The sequence below is a fragment of the Hyperolius riggenbachi genome, chromosome 1, assembly GCF_040937935.1.
Source record: "Hyperolius riggenbachi isolate aHypRig1 chromosome 1, aHypRig1.pri, whole genome shotgun sequence".
NCBI lineage: Eukaryota > Metazoa > Chordata > Amphibia > Anura > Hyperoliidae > Hyperolius > Hyperolius riggenbachi.
The window spans coordinates 524,863,085-524,883,072 of record NC_090646.1 but is presented as its reverse complement, the minus strand read 5'-3'; the positions used below and the strand labels follow the sequence as shown (position 1 = coordinate 524,883,072).

The 19,988-nt window shown below is 42.4% G+C and overlaps 1 protein-coding gene across 3 annotated transcripts in view; it reads right to left on the bottom strand.

Moving 5' to 3' along the window:
- The window catches only part of WSCD2 (WSC domain containing 2), a 493,571-nt gene that overhangs the window by 341,239 nt on the left and 132,344 nt on the right, over nt 1-19,988 (bottom strand). The window lies entirely within an intron of this gene.

Here is a 19,988-nt window from a genome sequence, read left to right as displayed (position 1 = left end):
GAAAAACAATGTTAGAGGGTTTTGTTTTTGTTTTATTAACAGGGCTAGAAAACCTTATAATATGGGGTGTTACCAGACAGTAAGCCTTTACATTTATTAAGTTATCATCTGTTGAGTATGGATCTGGGCTGGAGTATATTAAGCCTAATCTACATGGAGCGATCTGGCGGCTCGATTAGCCACCGGATTGACTCTGCCGTAACCCCGCGCATACCCGCCACGTCCCCACTCGCCCGCGCGTGCGTCGGATTCGATCCCCCCTCGTCCCCGCCGAGCCGCATCAGCGGTTCGATTGATAAGACACATCGCTCAGTGTAGACCCAGCTTTAGGCATACCAGCACTGAAATCTTTTTACTATTTTGCCTTGGACTATAGGACTTGTCCCTTTCAGCTGCAATTAGTTAGCTATGTAGTTGTGGCCCCACTTTTTTCCAATACAAAATAATATTGGCCTACTTGCACAGGGGATAGCAGGAGCCTATTTAAGATCAACAGCCCCCCCCCCCCCCCAAAAAAAAGTTAAGTACCCCCTAGGGGCACTTTTTTCCATTTAGGGTCACTTTAATATATTGTTAAGTATGCAGTCACAGTGCACAGGTTATAAAAGAATACAGAAAAGCAGTGATCCCATCTGTGTGCTGCTTCTTTCCACCCTCCAATCAGGCTGTTAAGAGGCTGTGCTGCTCAGTGTTCAACTAAATAGATGAGAAAGTTAATAAATATGTCAAGAGGGTATATTACTATTATTTTTTTTCAAATAAGGGCTTGTAATTATTGATATAGTATCAAGAAACACACAATGGAAAAAATACACTTTTATGTCTAAATAAAATATTGTTGCCATAAATTGTGCTAGGAACATAATTGAAACGGGCAAATACAATGTATGGGTTTTATATATAAAGTAAAACATTTTATTTTAAAACTAAAATGGCGGAAAACTGAGAACTATTTTTCTATTATTATTATTATTATTTCTCTTAACCACTTAAGCCTATCTGGACAAATATGTTCGTCCAGATAGGCTGTGCCGCTGTCAGTGTGCGGTGCGCGCGGTCGCGCGTGCTACTGCACTCGCTCCCGCCGCCAGCCGTTAGCCCCTCAAACAATGGATTGGAATATACTTCTCATTCATCGATCCCTGTCCCCCGCAGAAAAACCGACGGTCTCTTATGAGAGACCGCAGTATTTCTGCATAAAAAAGTTCCCCGTCCTCTTTCTACTTCCTGGAAGCGTGATCATATGCTTCCAGGACTTTTTTGCCTGTTTGACTGCGGCCATCTTGTGGCCGAATAGTAAACTACACCCACATGTATTTTTTAATAAATACATTCTTTTACATTACATAAAAATTAGCTGTTTGCTTCCCACACCAAAAATGACCCAAATAAATTTTTTTGTAAAAAAATTAAAGAAAATACAATGAAAAAAAACAACAACCTAAATAGTTACCTAAGGGTCTGAACTTTTTCAATGTGCATGTCAAGAGAGTATGTTAATATAAATTTTTAAATTATAGGCTTGTACATAGTGATGGACACAAATTGAAAAAATGCACCTTTATTTCCAAATAAAAGATTGCAAAAATTAAACAACCCTGTGGGCTTAAGTGGTTAAAATGCATATAAAATAAAATAATTAATAGCAAAAAGTATCAACCAAAATAACTAAGCCTAATGTGTGCTGAAAAAAAAAAACAATGGGCCTGATCCAATTCACTTTTTCTCCTAGGAGATAATTTTCTTTTAGGGGTTGATTCCCAAACAAAATAGCATCCTCCTGCAACCTCCTGTTAAATAACATAATAACGGCCACATTAGTGAAGTATCGCAGTAGAGAGAGATACATCACTACCGCGCGACTGTGGAAAGCAGCGCCCGCTGCTTAGTTATGCACCCTACGTTTCCACTCATGCGCACAGTGCGCAAGGCAAGGAAATTAATTTGCACTGATTTAATAGCACGAGCAACAGGAGGTTTTGCTTTTTGAATCACCCCCATTTTGTTTAAAATAATTTTTCAGTACTCTACACTTAAAAAAGTACCAAAACGTAGGTCAGAAAGTACTGTCAAAATTATTTTGAGTATTTTCTTGCTTGCTGGTGTCTGATTTATTGATAAGATGTGAAAATATCACCTAGGAGAAAACTTAGCAGAAAAAGTGAATTTGATCAGGCTCAATATATTTATATACTGTATATATCCATTATTTTGGTGTGATAAGTAGCAATAAAGTCATGGCAACTTCATGGGAGGTTAGTGATATGAGAAATAAGGGGAAATAATCTGTGGTTAATTACATTTTGTGTTTTATTTATTTTCATATTCCCATGTATTTACTTACAGTTGTGTAATTTCTGTTCCTTCACCCCTCAATACACAGCAATAGGATCTTACTTTCAGATTTGTTTATAAATAGAGTTCACACTATGGACTGAAATTATGCCTCACATAATGCATCTGGGTTAGGCTTTCTCTCAGAGTCCCCTGCTGTGTAACCTAGTACAGCTGGCTGCACTGACTAGACTACTGTGCTGACTAGACAGACTATTTAGAATTCTGTAGTGCTTCAAAAATAGCACAATTGTCCATTCTGACTGTAGACATGAAACATCATTTGTACATAATCCAAAACATGAAAACACCAGCCTGGGTAATTGCAATGGATCCACAGCTGAGACTGCAATGAGCATAGTGGAGGAGGGAAATTAGTTACCACATGAAATCTACAGGATTAATATACAGTGGGATGCGAAAGTTTGGGCAACCTTGTTAATCGTCATGATTTTCCTGTATAAATCGTTGGTTGTTACGATAAAAAATGTCAGTTAAATACATCATATAGGAGAGAGACACACACACAGTGATATTTGCAATATTCATTTACAAAGGATTTAGTCAATGTTTGCCCATTGTAAAATGTTTCCTCGCCCTTCTCTCTCTCTGATTTATATTCTGAAATGTATCACAGGTGGCAATATCTTTTCAGCTGGCAGGTGCATTGCTGTGGAATGTTTGTCTTCTAAGAAACACTAAACCGAGTACAGTACAGGTAAATTACATTACAAACTTATGTCCAATCGGACCTGACCTATGATGTACTAAGAAGTGACAAAAAGTCCAGTCACTCTCAATCACCTGTCGTTATTGCACGAATATAGGGGAGTGAGTAATATTTGGAAATAAGAGAAATGCTGACACCATGAAGGGTCAGATAAAAAATGGTGTGGGTATGGTCAACAGTAGGACACCACACTCAAAAAATCTGCCAGTCAGTGGTCAGTATATGTGTGCTCCGTTTCTGGGAGGTCTTTGCTGATCCCCCCTGCTACCTGGTTCACACTAACAAATATGTGAAACCAGGTACAAGGTGTAGCTATTCCCATTCGGTTAGGGCACACAGTAAAAAACTTTTGTTGGCAATATTGTCCAGACAATATATAACACTGCAATGATCCACAGTCGTACTAATGGCCTGCGGTTATATAAGCCTACATAGTAGTGATACCAACACCCTTCACAGAAGGTAATAAGTTTGCTGGGGAGAAACAAAGAGTGCTGAAATTATGTACAGTGATAGTGCAAATCGACTAGTGCTAGTTTCACTCCATAAGCGGAGCTTCGTCAGGAAAAAGTGCACATAAAGTATGAAAAATAATAAACAGCCCCCCACCATATACACCCACAGCAATAGTAGCCCAAAACAGAGCTGAAGCGCCTGCCAAAGAGAGTTCATTAAGTACTCAGCATAGAGGTCACCAATTGGTCTCACCTGTATGTGACACACCCCCTCGAGGTATTCCTCATGCTCATGCCCTGGACAAGTATAGGTGGTTATTGCATCCCCATACATATAGGTAGAGCGTACTGCGTGCTGAATGTCCAAACAGTGGTATCAGATTGAATATACGAGCGACTAACGGAGAGGGGAAGTGACGTCACTCACAGTCCCACCTCATCCGTTCGGCGTAAAGTCACCCGATTGGCCGCCCTAGCTTGCTGGTTGCCATGGTAACAAGTGTACACAAAACACGGCGCCAGCTTGATCAGGGGCAGGTGGCGATAATAATGATGCGCCTGTTTGTAGGCGTCATAGCTGCGGACACGCTGGAGTTACCATGGTGATGAATAAACATGCATCGGTAACAACCCCAGAGGCCGCGCTAAAATCCACCAGAGCCAGGTGTACAATGGGGAGGAAAATGCTGATGAAGAAAAGTGTCAGCCCAGATCCCTATTAGTGTATATAATAAAACAGTACCACTGCTTGGGGGACCGACAACCCTGGGGTATGTGCGTGTTACCAGTATAAATGTGCATCTCTGCTAGTTATGCAAACACACACTGGGCTGCCAGAAAAAAGGGGGGAGGGGGATGGGGAGGGAGGCGGGGGGCATGGGAGTAGCATGAGGGTCAAAAAGTAAGGGGGGGGAGGTGGACCAGGGGACATTGGAGGCGAATAGTAAACACAGAGTTTTACACAAATTAGTGTGAGATACCCCATGTAGGGGGGCTGAACGCACGGAAAAACATTTACAACCTATAAAGATAAGATGCTCATATTGGGAGATAGAATAGGTGTAGAACTAGAAATGCATGTCAAACATGAAGGCAAGGGGATATATGTCTTCTAAAGACAGTATAAATTATACTGTTTCCCTTAATGCTCGGGGGAGGGGGGATTCTGTATAGCTAAATAGGCTTAGCTAAGCATCACTGGGTGGGCGGAGCCAGAGCTGGGACAAGGTCCTCCAGCACCCAAGGCTAATACACCAAAGTGCGCCCCTCCATCCCTCCCACCACAGCCATCACACACTGATTGCTATTAGACTAAGAGGCGCCACAGGGCCCACAACCTTCCCAACACCTTAATATCTAGTTATCTGGCTTGCAGTCACTGCCATGTATCCCCTTTTCTTATTTCTTTCTGCTTCAAACACAATTAAGAATGACAGCTGAATGAATTCTGCGCCCCCTCCTACACTGCGCCCTGAGGCTGGAGCCTCTCCAGCCTATGCCTCGGCCCGGCCCTGGGCGGAGCTACATACCAGTGTTAAGTTATATATAAACATAGGAAGCGCCTCTTTAAGACTGCATATGCGCATTCAGTTTACTATTGTGAGCTAATAGTAAGACTTGTAAACTTTATATGGCCAACTACAAGATTTCTACAAAAAAGAAATATCCAGTACTTGGCTGTATAGGGAACACTATCCTGTTCCCTTATCTCATTTTCTGTACTACTTTTATGACCTGATGAGCGGATTGATGAGGCTCATTACTAATCCAAATTACATTGTTAAGGATGTAAAAAAGACTATGGCCTCAATTCACTAAGATTATCTCCTGTCTTTAATAACTCTTCTAGAGTTGTTACCATGATGATAAGGCATGAAACATTTTACCTCAGGCAAACCTAAAGTTAACTCTCCTGTCTTTAAGTTAACTCTTCAATCCTTAAAATAACTCCAGAGTTAAAGACAGGCTGTTAATTAACTGCATGTGAAGATAACTACAGAGGAGGTAAATTAACTACAGAGGAGGTAAATTAACTACAGAGGAGGTAAATTAACTACAGAGGAGGTAACTTAAGGAATGAAGAGTTAAGATAACTCTCTCACTGGTGGAAGTAAGCTTTCTCTTGCCTAATTATCTCCAGCATGATCTTAGTGAATTGAGGCCTATGTTTCCCTGATATTCACTCATTATTATCCATATCTAAATAGAAATGGAGAATAAAAGGCTGAAAGCATATTAACCCATCCCTGACCACTGACCAGGGTGTTCTGCACACTACACTGAGGACCTTTCCAAATGTTCTGAAAAAGTCTAGTGATGGAGCTCTAGGATATAGCAAGTCTTATTTTCTTTTAAGGCAGTAGGACATTTAAGGATACATTTTGATTTATTATTATGTACGGAAGTAATAAAGCAGTTTAACTAATGTACCTGCATTAATTATTTAAAGTGCATTTTCATAGATATGATCCTGCTGATGGGTATGGACCATGTTCAATTCAGATATCAAAAGAGGATAAAAAAAAGTTCTTACATTGAGAGTGTGATAAAAGGTTACCCATACCCTATGGAAAATACCAACTCTGGCTGATAAGACAGATTAAGCTATGCTTAACTTGCCAGCACATGCATTGATATCTGTCTGACTGTCTTTAGGTTTAGCCTTTAATTGAGCTATACATATTTTAAACTGGCAGAAACGTCACTTTAACTTTAAATAATTAAAAAAGTCTCCTGTTGGTTGGCAAATGTTTACAGTCTTTGCATGGTTCTTATATGAACACCATCTGCCCACACATTCTCCAGGAAGATCTAGTCACACTTGGGGTTTATCCCACCCTACGTCTATAGATCACAGATTTCCTGACCAACAGGTCCCAGGTTGTTAAGCTGGGGGACATCAACTCACGAGAAATGATCACCAACACAGGTGAACCTTAGGGCTGTGTTCTGTCTCCGCTGCTTTTCTCCCTTTACACAAAGAGCTGCAGATCTACAGAAGACTCGGTAAAGGTCATTAAGTTCGCTGACGACACTACATTGTCGGCCTTGTCACCAGGGATAATGTCCAGGCGTACCGACAGCAGGTGGAGAGAATATGACAATGGTGCAAAGAGAACAGGCTGGTGCTCAACACTGCCAAAACTGTGGAGCTAGAGTACCCTGCGGCCGCCTCCTGGGCACCACCACCACCAGTGATCTCAGCTGGATGGCCAACATCACTGCCACCCAGCGTAAAGCCCACCAGAGACTCTTCTTCCTCCACCAACTGAGGAAGTTCAGCATGGTCCAAGAGATTCTGATGAGTTTCTACACCTCTACCGTTGAGTCGATCCTCTGCTCTTCCAACTTGGTCTGGTATTCTGGTGCCACTGCTGGTGACAGGCACAAACTTCAGAGGGTCATAAGGTCAGCAGAGAGGATTATTGGCAGGCCCCTCCCCTCACTTGCCCATCTATACAGCAACAGACTGCGGTCTAGAGCACTGAGGATCGCTGGCAACCCCTCTTACCTGGGTTGCTGCTTCTTCAACCCGCTCCAATTGGGTCGGAGGCTGCAGGCCATTTTTTCCAGCAGGAACTCCTTCTTTTCATCGGCTGTCAGCTTCCTGAACTCCCTTCACATACTGCCACACCCAGGCTTCGCCCAACCAGTCAACCTGCCCACAAGTCTAACTGTTTCGTCAGGAAAAAGTGCACATAAAGTATGAAAAATAATAAACAGCCTCCCACCATATACACCCACAGCAATAGTAGCCCAAAACAGAGCTGAAGCGCCTGCCAAACAGAGTTCATTAAGTACTCAGCACAGAGGTCACCAATTGGTCTCACCTGTATGTGACACACCCCCTCGAGGTATTCCTCATGCTCATGCCCTGGACAAGTATAGGTGGTTATTGCATCCCCATACATATAGGTAGAGCGTACTGCGTGCTGAATGTCCAAACAGTGGTATCAGATTGAATATACGAGCGACTAACGGAGAGGGGAAGTGACGTCACTCACAGTCCCACCTCATCCGTTCGGCGTAAAGTCACCCGATTGGCCGCCCTAGCTTGCTGGTTGCCATGGTAACAAGTGTACACAAAACACGGCGCCAGCTTGATCAGGGGAAGGCGGCGATAATAATGATGCGCCTGTTTGTAGGCGTCATAGCTGCGGACACGCTGGAGTTACCATGGTGATGAATAAACATCCATCGGTAACAACCACAGAGGCCGCGCTAAAATCCACCAGAGCCAGCTGTACAATGGGGAAGAAAATGCTGATGAAGAAAAGTGTCAGCCCAGATCCCCATTAGTGTATATAATAAAACAGTACCACTGCTTGGGGGACCGACAACCCTGGGGTATGTGCGTGTTACCAGTATAAATGTGCATCTCTGCTAGTTATGCAAACACACACTGGGCTGCCAGAAAAAAGGGGGGAGGGGGATGGGGAGGGAGGCGGGGGGCATGGGAGTAGCATGAGGGTCAAAAAGTAAGGGGGGGGAGGTGGACCAGGGGACATTGGAGGCGAATAGTAAACACAGAGTTTTACACAAATTAGTGTGAGATACCCCATGTAGGTGGGCTGAACGCACGGAAAAACATTTACAACCTATAAAGATAAGATGCTCATATTGGGAGATAGAATAGGTGTAGAACTAGAAATGCATGTCAAACATGAAGGCAAGGGGATGTATGTCTTCTAAAGACAGTATAAATTATACTGTTTCCCTTAATGCTCGGGGGAGGGGGGATTCTGTATAGCTAAATAGGCTTAGCTAAGCATCACTGGGTGGGCGGAGCTACATACCAGTGTTAAGTTATATATAAACATAGGAAGCGCCTCTTTAAGACTGCATATGCGCATTCAGTTTACTATTGTGAGCTAATAGTAAGACTTGTAAACTTTATATGGCCAACTACAAGATTTCTACAAAAAAGAAATATCCAGTACTTGGCTGTATAGGGAACACTATCCTGTTCCCTTATCTCATTTTCTGTACTACTTTTATGACCTGATGAGCGGATTGATGAGGCTCATTACTAATCCAAATTACATTGTTAAGGATGTAAAAAAGACTATGGCCTCAATTCACTAAGATTATCTCCTGTCTTTAAAAACTCTTCTAGAGTTGTTACCATGATGATAAGGCATGAAACATTTTACCTCAGGCAAACCTAAAGTTAACTCTTCTGTCTTTAAGTTAACTCTTCAATCCTTAAAATAACTCCAGAGTTAAAGACAGGCTGTTAATTAACTGCATGTGAAGATAACTACAGAGGAGGTAAATTAACTACAGAGGAGGTAAATTAACTACAGAGGAGGTAAATTAACTACAGAGGAGGTAACTTAAGGAATGAAGAGTTAAGATAACTCTCTCACTGGTGGAAGTAAGCTTTCTCTTGCCTAATTATCTCCAGCATGATCTTAGTGAATTGAGGCCCATGTTTCCCTGATATTCACTCATTATTATCCATATCTAAATAGAAATGGAGAATAAAAGGCTGAAAGCAAATTAACCCATCCCTGACCACTGACCAGGGTGTTCTGCACACTACACTGAGGACCTTTCCAAATGTTCTGAAAAAGTCTAGTGATGGAGCTCTAGGATATAGCAAGTCTTATTTTCTTTTAAGGCAGTAGGACATTTAAGGATACATTTTGATTTATTATTATGTACGGAAGTAATAAAGCAGTTTAACTAATGTACCTGCATTAATTATTTAAAGTGCATTTTCATAGATATGATCCTGCTGATGGGTATGGACCATGTTCAATTCAGATATCAAAAGAGGATAAAAAAAAGTTCTTACATTGAGAGTGTGATAAAAGGTTACCCATACCCTATGGAAAATACCAACTCTGGCTGATAAGACAGATTAAGCTATGCTTAACTTGCCAGCACATGCATTGATATCTGTCTGACTGTCTTGAGGTTTAGCCTTTAATTGAGCTATACATATTTTAAACTGGCAGAAACGTCACTTTAACTTTAAATAATTAAAAAAGTCTCCTGTTGGTTGGCAAATGTTTACAGTCTTTGCATGGTTCTTATATGAACACCATCTGCCCACACATTCTTCAGGAAGATCTAGTCACACTTGGGGTTTATCCCACCCTACGTCTATAGATCACAGATTTCCTGACCAACAGGTCCCAGGTTGTTAAGCTGGGGGACATCAACTCACGAGAAATGATCACCAACACAGGTGAACCTTAGGGCTGTGTTCTGTCTCCGCTGCTTTTCTCCCTTTACACAAAGAGCTGCAGATCTACAGAAGACTCGGTAAAGGTCATTAAGTTCGCTGACGACACTACATTGTCGGCCTTGTCACCAAGGATAATGTCCAGGCGTACCGACAGCAGGTGGAGAGAATATGACAATGGTGCTCAACACTGCCAAAACTGTGGAGCTAGAGTACCCTGCGGCCGCCTCCTGGGCACCACCACCACCAGTGATCTCAGCTGGATGGCCAACATCACTGCCACCCAGCGTTAAGCCCACCAGAGACTCTTCTTCCTCCACCAACTGAGGAAGTTCAGCATAGTCCAAGAGATTCTGATGAGTTTCTACACCTCTACCGTTGAGTCGATCCTCTGCTCTTCCAACCTGGTCTGGTATTCTGGTGCCACTGCTGGTGACAGGCACAAACTGCAGAGGGTCATAAGGTCAGCAGAGAGGATTATTGGCAGGCCCCTCCCCTCACTTGCCCATCTATACAGCACCAGACTGCGGTCTAGAGCACTGAGGATCGCTGGCAACCCCTCTCACCTGGGTTGCTGCTTCTTCAACCCGCTCCAATTGGGTCAGAGGCTGCAGGCCATTTTTTCCAGCAGGAACTCCTTCTTTTCATCGGCTGTCAGCTTCCTGAACTCCCTTCACATACTGCCACACCCAGGCTTCGCCCAACCAGTCAACCTGCCCACAAGTCTAACTGATCTTTTTTTTTGTCATGTCCCTTTTGAGAACTGTTTTGTATGAAGTTACTGTGCGTTACTGTATGTTTCTTGATGTGCACCTATTTTTCTATACTATGATCTACTTTGAGCTTCGTATTGTGCCAAACCCAATTCCGGGCAGGACCCAGTCATGCTTGGTGAAATAAATGATTCTGATTCTGATATGAAGTTCTTGGAAGGTTACTTTGCAGTCATGCAACTTTTCAATTTACAAATGGCCATAAATAGACATTTTAGCTGTATTCCTTAGAAGTAAGAAAATGTAACTGTAATGGATTGCGGAGATGCCGCCACGTGGTCTGGCAGCGGGGCGGCTGTCTCCGCGTTCAGACCGGCGGTTTCCGCACAGCAGCATGCGTCTGGTTTGTCTGAGCCTTCTAGTGCACACAGATGGAGAGCTACTGGGAGGCAGGACCTTTATGCCAGTAGGAGAGGGATCAGCTGATCAAGTTGATCAGCTGATCCCAGCGCACGCTTTGATTAGCTGAGTAGAGCTGGGTGGCGCTGAGGAGCGCTTCACTATATATAGATCTCACCGGTCAGTCTCAGGTTGTCTGCTGTTGCGAATACATACGTGTGAGCACTCAGACCATAGTCAGATCCCACAGTGTGTTACAACCAGGTGGACCTGGGAATTCACACTTAGCCAGTTTACGCTTGTGTTATACTTTAGACCAGTTCCGGGGTGTTGTGGCAAAGGACCTCACACCCAAGCTTAGGATTACTGTGTCATTGCTGTGTTATACTTTAGACCAGTTCCGGGGTGTTGTGACCAAGGACCTCACACCCAAGCCTAGGATTACTGTGTCATTGCTGTGTTATACTTTAGACCAGTTCCGGGGTGTTGTGACCAAGGACCTCACACCCAAGCTTAGGATTACTGTGTCATTGCTGTGTTATACTTTAGACCAGTTCCGGGGTGTTGTGACCAAGAACCTCACACCCAAGCTTAGGATTACTGTGTCATTGCTGTCTTATATGTTAGACTAGTTCCTGGGTGTCGAGACCATGGACCTCACACCCCAGACTAGGACTTTGCTCTATTTCTGTTATGACTATTTGCTCTGTCGACCTCACTATTGCCTTCTGATTCGGTACCCCTGCATATCTGCCTTCCTGTTGCCAGACCCTGCCTGTACCCGGTTACCGAATCAGCCTTTTGTCTCTGTACCTTATCTGCTCGTGTGTTGCCGACCTTCCAGGCTGTCACTCACTCCTTGAGTGCTCAGTTTATCTGTACTAGCAGTGACACTATTCCACCTAGTGTCAGTTGCACTAGGACTCCTGCTCCGCAGGGAGTCCGGCCTGTTAGCAGCCAGCGGCCTCTTCTCCTGGAGTCCCCTGGCTGCAGTACAGTCTATATCTATCTCCAGATTTCCCTGGTTGCCAGGTCCTCTCTATTCCCTCTCTCTAGGGGATAGTTCCTGCACTTCCCAGGGCCACCTGCCCCTCAGGTGGTTCTTGGCTAAGCTGCCTGTATCTCACAGGAGATAGCCTACAGTTACACCAAACACTTACACTTTATTAGGTGTCCAGAGGTTAGTCATACTTGTATTATTGGTGATTCTGCAGATCATCCATAATCAGGTATACATCTGTATTGTTGATGATTCTGCAGATCATCAATAATCAGATTCTCTCTGTGTGCTGACACCAATTGTTACAGTAACAAATAAGAAATAATTAAAAAATGGGCTAAAATAAATTGGCCTGGAGCATTAGTTGCAAGTCTCTAAATATATTGGTTACTAAAGCCCCCACTAATGACTATAACTCCATCTTTCCAAAGACCACAAAGCTTTATTACAGGTATTGTTATGTGCCACATATAAAATATATAGTACATGGAAAATATCAATGTCACATATATGTAATGAATTAACAACACCTTCCTGTTTTACCCTTCCAGTAAATAAATGCAAAATAAAATAAAATGGTTTTAGATGGATAGTTTTTTTTCCCCTTGATTTTTGAAAACATTGTTTCAGTTCAAATGAGGTGAAGGAATGTCCAGAAATGTATTTACATGCACAGCACATAGGAGCAGATGTGCGAGTAGCTGATTAATAAAAGGCACCCTCTCCCCACCAGCATTTAAATATTCCTGCTCTAGGCCAAGGCTTTTCTGGCATCTCCACAAATTAGATAGGGACTATTATGCAAAGTGGGAAGGTATCATTGTTATTTGGAATGCTGGCCAACATTACACTGTTAATGCACCCAATAGAGGATATTCAACAAAATGAACACTCAAAAGCGTGGCCTAGTCATTATGTAATAGATTATTTACCACCAAAATTTCGCTATGAATTTTAAATGAACGTTTCTTCATGCATAATGCATTGCAATATATTTGACCCACAAAAAAGGCAGCAGGTCACACATTCTGCCTGTTCAGCCTGCAAACAAACTGTACATTACTGAAGGAAATGCAGTGTCCATGTGTTAATTTATCTCTTAAATATTTTAGAGTCAGAAAATAAACCAGTGTTAAAGCAATTAAAAGAAAAGCTTAGTGTCAGTTTCCCTTCACAAGCTATTTGTCAAACGCCCAAGCTCTGACATACGGTATTGTGTATTGTCTGAGCCTTTGGTGTAACTGTAGACTCTATGTATAATTTCTATTATGTACTGTGACGAAGCCAAGAATATAAAGACAGGGGGATTCATTCACTAAGACAAATAGCATGCCTTATCAGAGTTAACATGTCTTATCAGAGTTAATACACCTTATCAGAGTAGCATAGCGAGCGCTACGCACTTATGCCTGCTAATTGGCAATGACGAGAGCTCCACTCGTCCTGCCCTGAGCCCATGTGGGTCCAATCACTGTAAATGACATTATCCCCACACTTTGGCCCAATAGGCTGCCTGTCACTTGACAGGAAATTTGACAGGTACCCTATTGGGCCAATCAAAGTGCAGGGATAATGTCCTTTAAAGTGATTGGACCCACAGGGGCTCAGGGCAGGACGAGTGGAGTTCTTGGCATCGCCAATTAGCAGGCATAAGTTCATAGCGCTCGCTATGCCACTCTGATAAGGTGTGTTAACTCAGATAAGGTGTGTTATACTCTTGTATATTGGTGTACACCATTGTCTGTATTATGATGTACCCCATGTTTGTTTCTTACTTTGTACAGCGCCATGGAATATGTTGGCGCTTTATAAATCAATAATAATAATAACAATAATAAAAAAACTATTGCAGTGTTTTAGCTTAATGTGTATGCCAAGAACCTGTTCACTTTATTTCCTAAAAAAACAAATGAGGAGTTTTACAGACTATTTAGATACAGTCAGGTCAAAAAATATTGGGACATCAACAAAATATTAGCATTTTTGTCTCTATAAGCAACCACAATGGATTTGAAATAAAACAAACATGGTGTGCTATAACTACTGTCAGATTTAATTTGAAGGTATTTACATCCAAATCAGTTGAACAGTGTAAGAATTACAACAGTTTGCATATGTGCCTCCCACTTGTTAAGAGACCAAAAGAAATGGGACAGAATAATAATCATAAATAAAACTTTTTCTTTTTAAGCACACTCACACTCTGGACAACGTGGACCTGATTGACAGTGGCGCTCGCGCAGGCGCAGTAGAGGACGACCTGGCGAGGTTTGCCTCTGCACCAGAGTGGACCGGGAGACAGCGGTTGAGAGCGGAGCTGCGGCGCGGGACATATCGGCTGCCAGAGGATGGAGGAAGTCCCGGGTAAGTAGATCCTTTCTTTTTAGCTAGCCTGGACATGCCCTTTAACTAGATACACTGTAAAATTCCAGTTTCTCTAGTCGAACTCATAGGGCCATATTAACCTGTGCCTTGCAGTCATATTTTTTCTGTCCCTAGGCTAACTTTTTTTCCTTCCACATGCATTGCCTTCCATATGCATCAGCTGTCTACCTATTTCATTTGAAGTCCCCTCTTCCATGTTTAACAACCATGTACAACAGCTCTTCTCTTTCATGTACAGCTCCCTGGGCTCTTCCCTGTGTTAGTCCCAATCTGCAGCCTCCTTCTTCCAGGGCCAGACACGCCCTGGGGTAGCCTTTCCAGTAATCTGGCCCTGCTTGCAGTAATGAAGGCCAATTCAGCTGTCTGCAAATTGAATGAGTATGTCTTTGTAAAATTAATAGGCTACTGGCACATCCTAAACCAGCAGTACTGGTTGTGTGTTTGGTTATTCGGAGACATAAAAGAAAGATTTGCATGTTTACGCACTGAGCAGAAGTGATACATCATGGGGGTTACTTTTTACTCACATAAAGCTGAATACCAGCAATTGTTGCAGCCCATACTCAAAACTAAGTTTGCAAAAATTAAAGAATGGTTCAGTGTTATAAAGCCTAGTAATTGCCATTTACATATTTTGGTACTTTTAGAAACCAATAAGAATGAATTACAAGAGAACCCTTTTGTGCATGTATCAGTATAAGGAGCTAGGGTCATGCTGTAGAAACAAGCTTATGATTCAGATTTTGCATAATTTAAGCAATACATTTCCAGTTGAGTCAGTGAAAATGTATATGATAGTGCTACACATGAAAGTGAATAGTATAACTATCTCACGCCAGCTGTGTCTCCAGCACAAGTTACATTGCAGATCAAATTTGTACTTAGAAGCTCTGTAATACGCTGCCAGCAAAAGTCCAACCACAGGTCAGATCTGTGTAGAGTACCAAATCTCAGTGAATCTCTTTAGAGTACTAAATAAACATAGTAAAGCTTTGTAAGTTTGTACGATACAAGACCTTCATCCCTTGTGTATTATTGCTTCTCTTCATATGACAACGTCATCCGTAAGCCTACATAAACTCATGTTATTGTAACAGCTTGTGGAATTCAAATAAAATGGTTCATCTGCACTATAGCATGCCGAATTATAGCATGCCGAAAATTAGAAAGCACTGTACCTATAAAGTAAGCAGTTGTTTATACTAGATACAGGGATACTAGATACATCAATAGTGATAGAGGAAGTCAGGGAAGGGATTTACAAGAATTCCTTCACATAAAGAAGTTACTTTCATAATGCATCACTTCAGGCAGTGTCAGACTGGGAGGTGGAAAAACTGAGGAAATCCACCTTCTGGCCAAGCAGCAGTAACCCCGAGTTATCACTCCCAATAGAAACCTGCAGCAAGTCTTCACTGTGAGCAAGCAACGTCTGATAACTGCAGCAAGTGGATTTCCTCAGCTTTTTCAGCTCCCAGTCCGACACTGACTTCAGGTCTGCAAGTGAATATTCCTATCATTTCTTTACATCCCTGAACAGCAAGACAAGACACACATAAACACTGGTTTAAAGCACTTTTTAGTAGGACTATAGGTTGGTGCACACCAATAGCTCTTTTAAAAACGCTAGCACTTTGAAAAGAGCTTGGCTAATGGATTTGAATGGAATGGATCACACCAGGGCGTTGTGATTTTCTCCCGAACGCAAACGTGGGTCCTGCAGCATTTCTGCACTTTTCTGAGGCGGTTCAGCCTCAATGCTAAGTATAGGAAAGTGGAATATCGCTCTGAACAGCGCTAGATCAGAGCTATTTTCAGAGCGTTTTTGCCACAGAAGCTGTTCAGTTCAAGCTCTACTGTAATAAAAAATAAAAAACGCTACACCAAAACACCCCAAAAATCACTAGGCATGATTAGAAAATCGCCAGGCACTTGCCTAGAATCGCTCTGAAAAATCGCTTCAAAAAGCGCTGAGCGTTTAGGGTTTATGGCTGACAGTATTAGTGACAGAGGATCAGCAGGGCTGCCAGGCAACTGGTATTGCTTAAAAGGAAAGAAATAGGGCAGCGGCTGCAGCGTCTATGTAACTCTCACCTTGGGTTCAATTTAGCACAAGGGAAACACACAACAGAGCAATAAAAAATATGTAGCTTTGGGTAAGAAATGCTAGTGTCCATCATGAAGCTTGGAACCAACTTGGAGTGCTTTTCTGAGCGCATTGTGATTTGAAAAGCTCTTGCTAATGTAATGCTATGGGAATGATCTTACTTGAACGATGTGATTTTATAAAAATCCCCCATACCATTGCATTACCAAGAGCTTTTTCAAATCACTAGCACTTAGAAAAGGCTTCTAGTGGATTTGAGTCCTTAGACTGACTGACAATGTTTGCATTAGTTATGCCAGCAGCAAAAAACATAAAGAACGGTGTTTTTATCATTTCAGTCACTATGGGTATTAGAGTTTGTGTTCTAATGGCAATGAATGGAGAATAAAGTGCTTGTATTGGAAAATATAACATACACAGTTTTTTTAAAATGTAAATTAACACAAGCCCAGCTCTAGGCAGGGTTGTAAATCTTCCAATGGTAGCTTCCTAAGCAGAATGCACAAATATTACCTTTAATTTAAAAGTTAAAAATCTTGGTTTAAAATTTGATAATGTGACTGAAAGCAGACCAGTTAATGGATTTACCTACAGGCACTGAAGGCAGTGCTGCTACTACTCAGCTCTGCACAGGGACGTAGCATCATAATCATAATCATTATCATAATAATAACTTCTATAGATACTTTGAATAGTGGTAATCATTAACAAACTGTTCCCCATTCCCTTCTTGCACCTCTGACACTGTAGTTGCCATTGGCAGGTTTTGGTGCACCGTATCAATTATGTATAGAGTGCTTGGGGGGCCCCGCTGTAAAACTTTCATCGGGGCTCACAGCTCCTTAGCTACGCCACTGGCTCTGCATCATTATGATGTTCACACTGAAAGTCTGTACTGCAAGAAACAAGGTGCCATATTCATTTCAGAGCTGGTTCAGACGGACGTTTGGAGGCGTTGCGTTTGCTGGCGTCGCGTTCAGCAGCGTTCGTGTGCGTTTGGATGCGGTCGCGGTTTTTCTTCCCCTAGGGGGACATTAGCCGTCGCGGTTAACCTCCCCTGGAAGCTACATGTAGCTTCCAGGGGCTCCTTGAACGCCAGGGAAAATCGGGACCCAAACGCTGCGTTTGTGTAAACGCGCTTGAAAGCTTGGTACAAACGCTCCCATTCACTTGAATGGGAGCGTTTAACACCAAGCCCTGAACGCTGGCTGTAAACGCTCTGCAAGCGTCCGTCTGAACCAGCCCTAACTCCTGTAAAGTTGCAATGGTCAGGGAGTGCATGCAAGTTTTACTTTTACTTACGCCAACCACATAGCACATGTTGCGCAATTAGCGCAACCAATGCTACCCAGGTAAAACTTGCATTGCTAAGGTAACAACTACTATGCGAGTAGTGTAGATGGCATTACCCTTCTAATGTGAGCATTGCATAGGTAACATTGGTTAGGCTGATTACGCAATATGCAATATGTAGTCAGCGTAAGTAATGGTAAAATTTCTGTGCACACCCTGCCCAGAGCAAATTTACCAAACTTTTATGAATAAGCCCAACTAGCTAAATTGATCCTAACCAGATACCTTAAAGGTCATATAGGAGATGTCAGTTAATCGAGATACTTTAGATATTTTTTTTTATAAAAGCTAAGCTATAAATATATTCTGTCCAGTCCCAATAACTACCCTTGCTGGAGTCCTATTACAAGTAACAGATATAGATAAAATATAGTGCAAACACCGTAATAAGATGCAATGGTACTGTCATCATTCTCTGACCAGGTGAAACATTTTGTTCAGGATTCCCCAAAGAGGAAGACCCTAGCACAATACATAACTTAACTATCTCTCACTAGGCGACCTAAGCCCGTTTAAAAATGGGCTCTAGGTCAGTCCTTGTTGCAGCATCACAAGCGTCAACCCGTCGCGTGGCTCCGCACTCCCACACAAACCCACCGCTCGCACACACGCCCACCCGGCCGGCCCACCACCTGGCGCTGTCCTGCGTCCTGTCCCAACGGCTGTCAGTGCTTGACATGCGCAGTAGCGCAAAAGCACTGACACACGGACAAGACGCAGGCACACTTGCAAATTATTATATAGGATGGTGAGACTTCAAAAGCATAAATGTTAGGAGAGCTTGAAAAGTATATGGACAGTTACAACGGTTTTCTCACCTCTGCTTCCCTATTCCACGAGTAATGTGGAATAGGGAAAGTGTAAGGAACATGAAAGTGTTTGGAAACTACAATGGCCACCAACTTTATCATTTTCATATTTCTCTTAAACAATTTGTTTTGTTTTTTTGTTTTGTTTTGTTTTTTAAATCCAACGGTAACACAAAGTAAAATGTAAGCAATCAGTCTGCCTGCTGGTTCTAAGGTATAAGTGCTATAGGATAAGTCTCAGAGCACAAAGCTCCACAGCACAGAGCAATGATAAACAGGAAAGGGTAGTTTATGGTTGTACTATGCAAACAGCACAGCTGCTAAAGTTCTGGTCAAATATGCTGCAATCGCAGATATAGCAGAATAAGCCCCAAAGCCCAAAGCAATGGTGAACCGTAAAAGTGAGGTCTATGACTACACTGTGAAAACAGGCAGTGCTGTTTCACAAAGGCTGGTTTAATATTCACAGATTGCAAATTGACTATACTAACCCCCAAAGCATAACTTACTGGTGCAATGTGTAGATAAAGAGCAGTGCTACTCAAGGCCTAGTCTAATATGCTGTAATTGCAAATGTAGTAGCATAAGCCCCACAACACAAACAAATGAGAGGTAAGAATGGATAACAGTCCATGCCTGACAAAGCCTGCGTGTTCAAAGTTCATTTATTTTGAAAATACTTTACAATATGCCCACACCGAACTGGAAAACTTTAATGACTGATCTGCTAATGCTTGATGGCCTTAAAATGGCTGGAATTTAACACTTTCCAATTCAATTTCTCAAGTCCCCCCAGCACTTCATTTTTCATTGTATGCTGGGGAAGGGGGATGACATGGGTTATTGCAAAATTGTAGTGGTGGCAGTGATCTGGAGAATCTCCATCTCCTCGCTCTAGAGCATCAGGAGGGGCTGATTCTTTCTGCAGCTCCATCCACTTGCAGTGCACCAGTGTTATTTCACTATTATGCAACACTGCATGGTGCTGTAGGAGATCAAAGTGCCAGACATAGGGGGACGCCATTCCAGATTAGATCTGCCAATGCATCACCTAGTGAGTGACAGACCAAAATGTGTCCATATAATATTTGGTAACAGTGCATCTAGGAGCTGACAGTTTTCAGACTATGTCCAACAATGAAAAGTCAAAATGAACTTCCGCACACTCATGCAAATCCTCATGCGAATCCATTCACAAAAATCATGCAGCAATCAATGCTGTCCCTACAGCAAAATTAAAAGCTGGGATCTTCATTACAAGAATAAAGTCTCTTGCGTAGTCACATACACCGCGTAGAGTTAGCTCAGTGTCGTATGTGTCCTAACTCTGGTCCTGTAACATGCACTGCACAAACATGAACGCATGCATGCACGCGTGCATGTTTGTGCATTCATGCATGCATGTTCGTGCTATGCATGTTATAGGGACATGTTATAGGGACAGAGTTAGGACACATACGACACTGGGCTAACTCTACGCAGTGTATGTGACTACGCAAGACTTTATTCT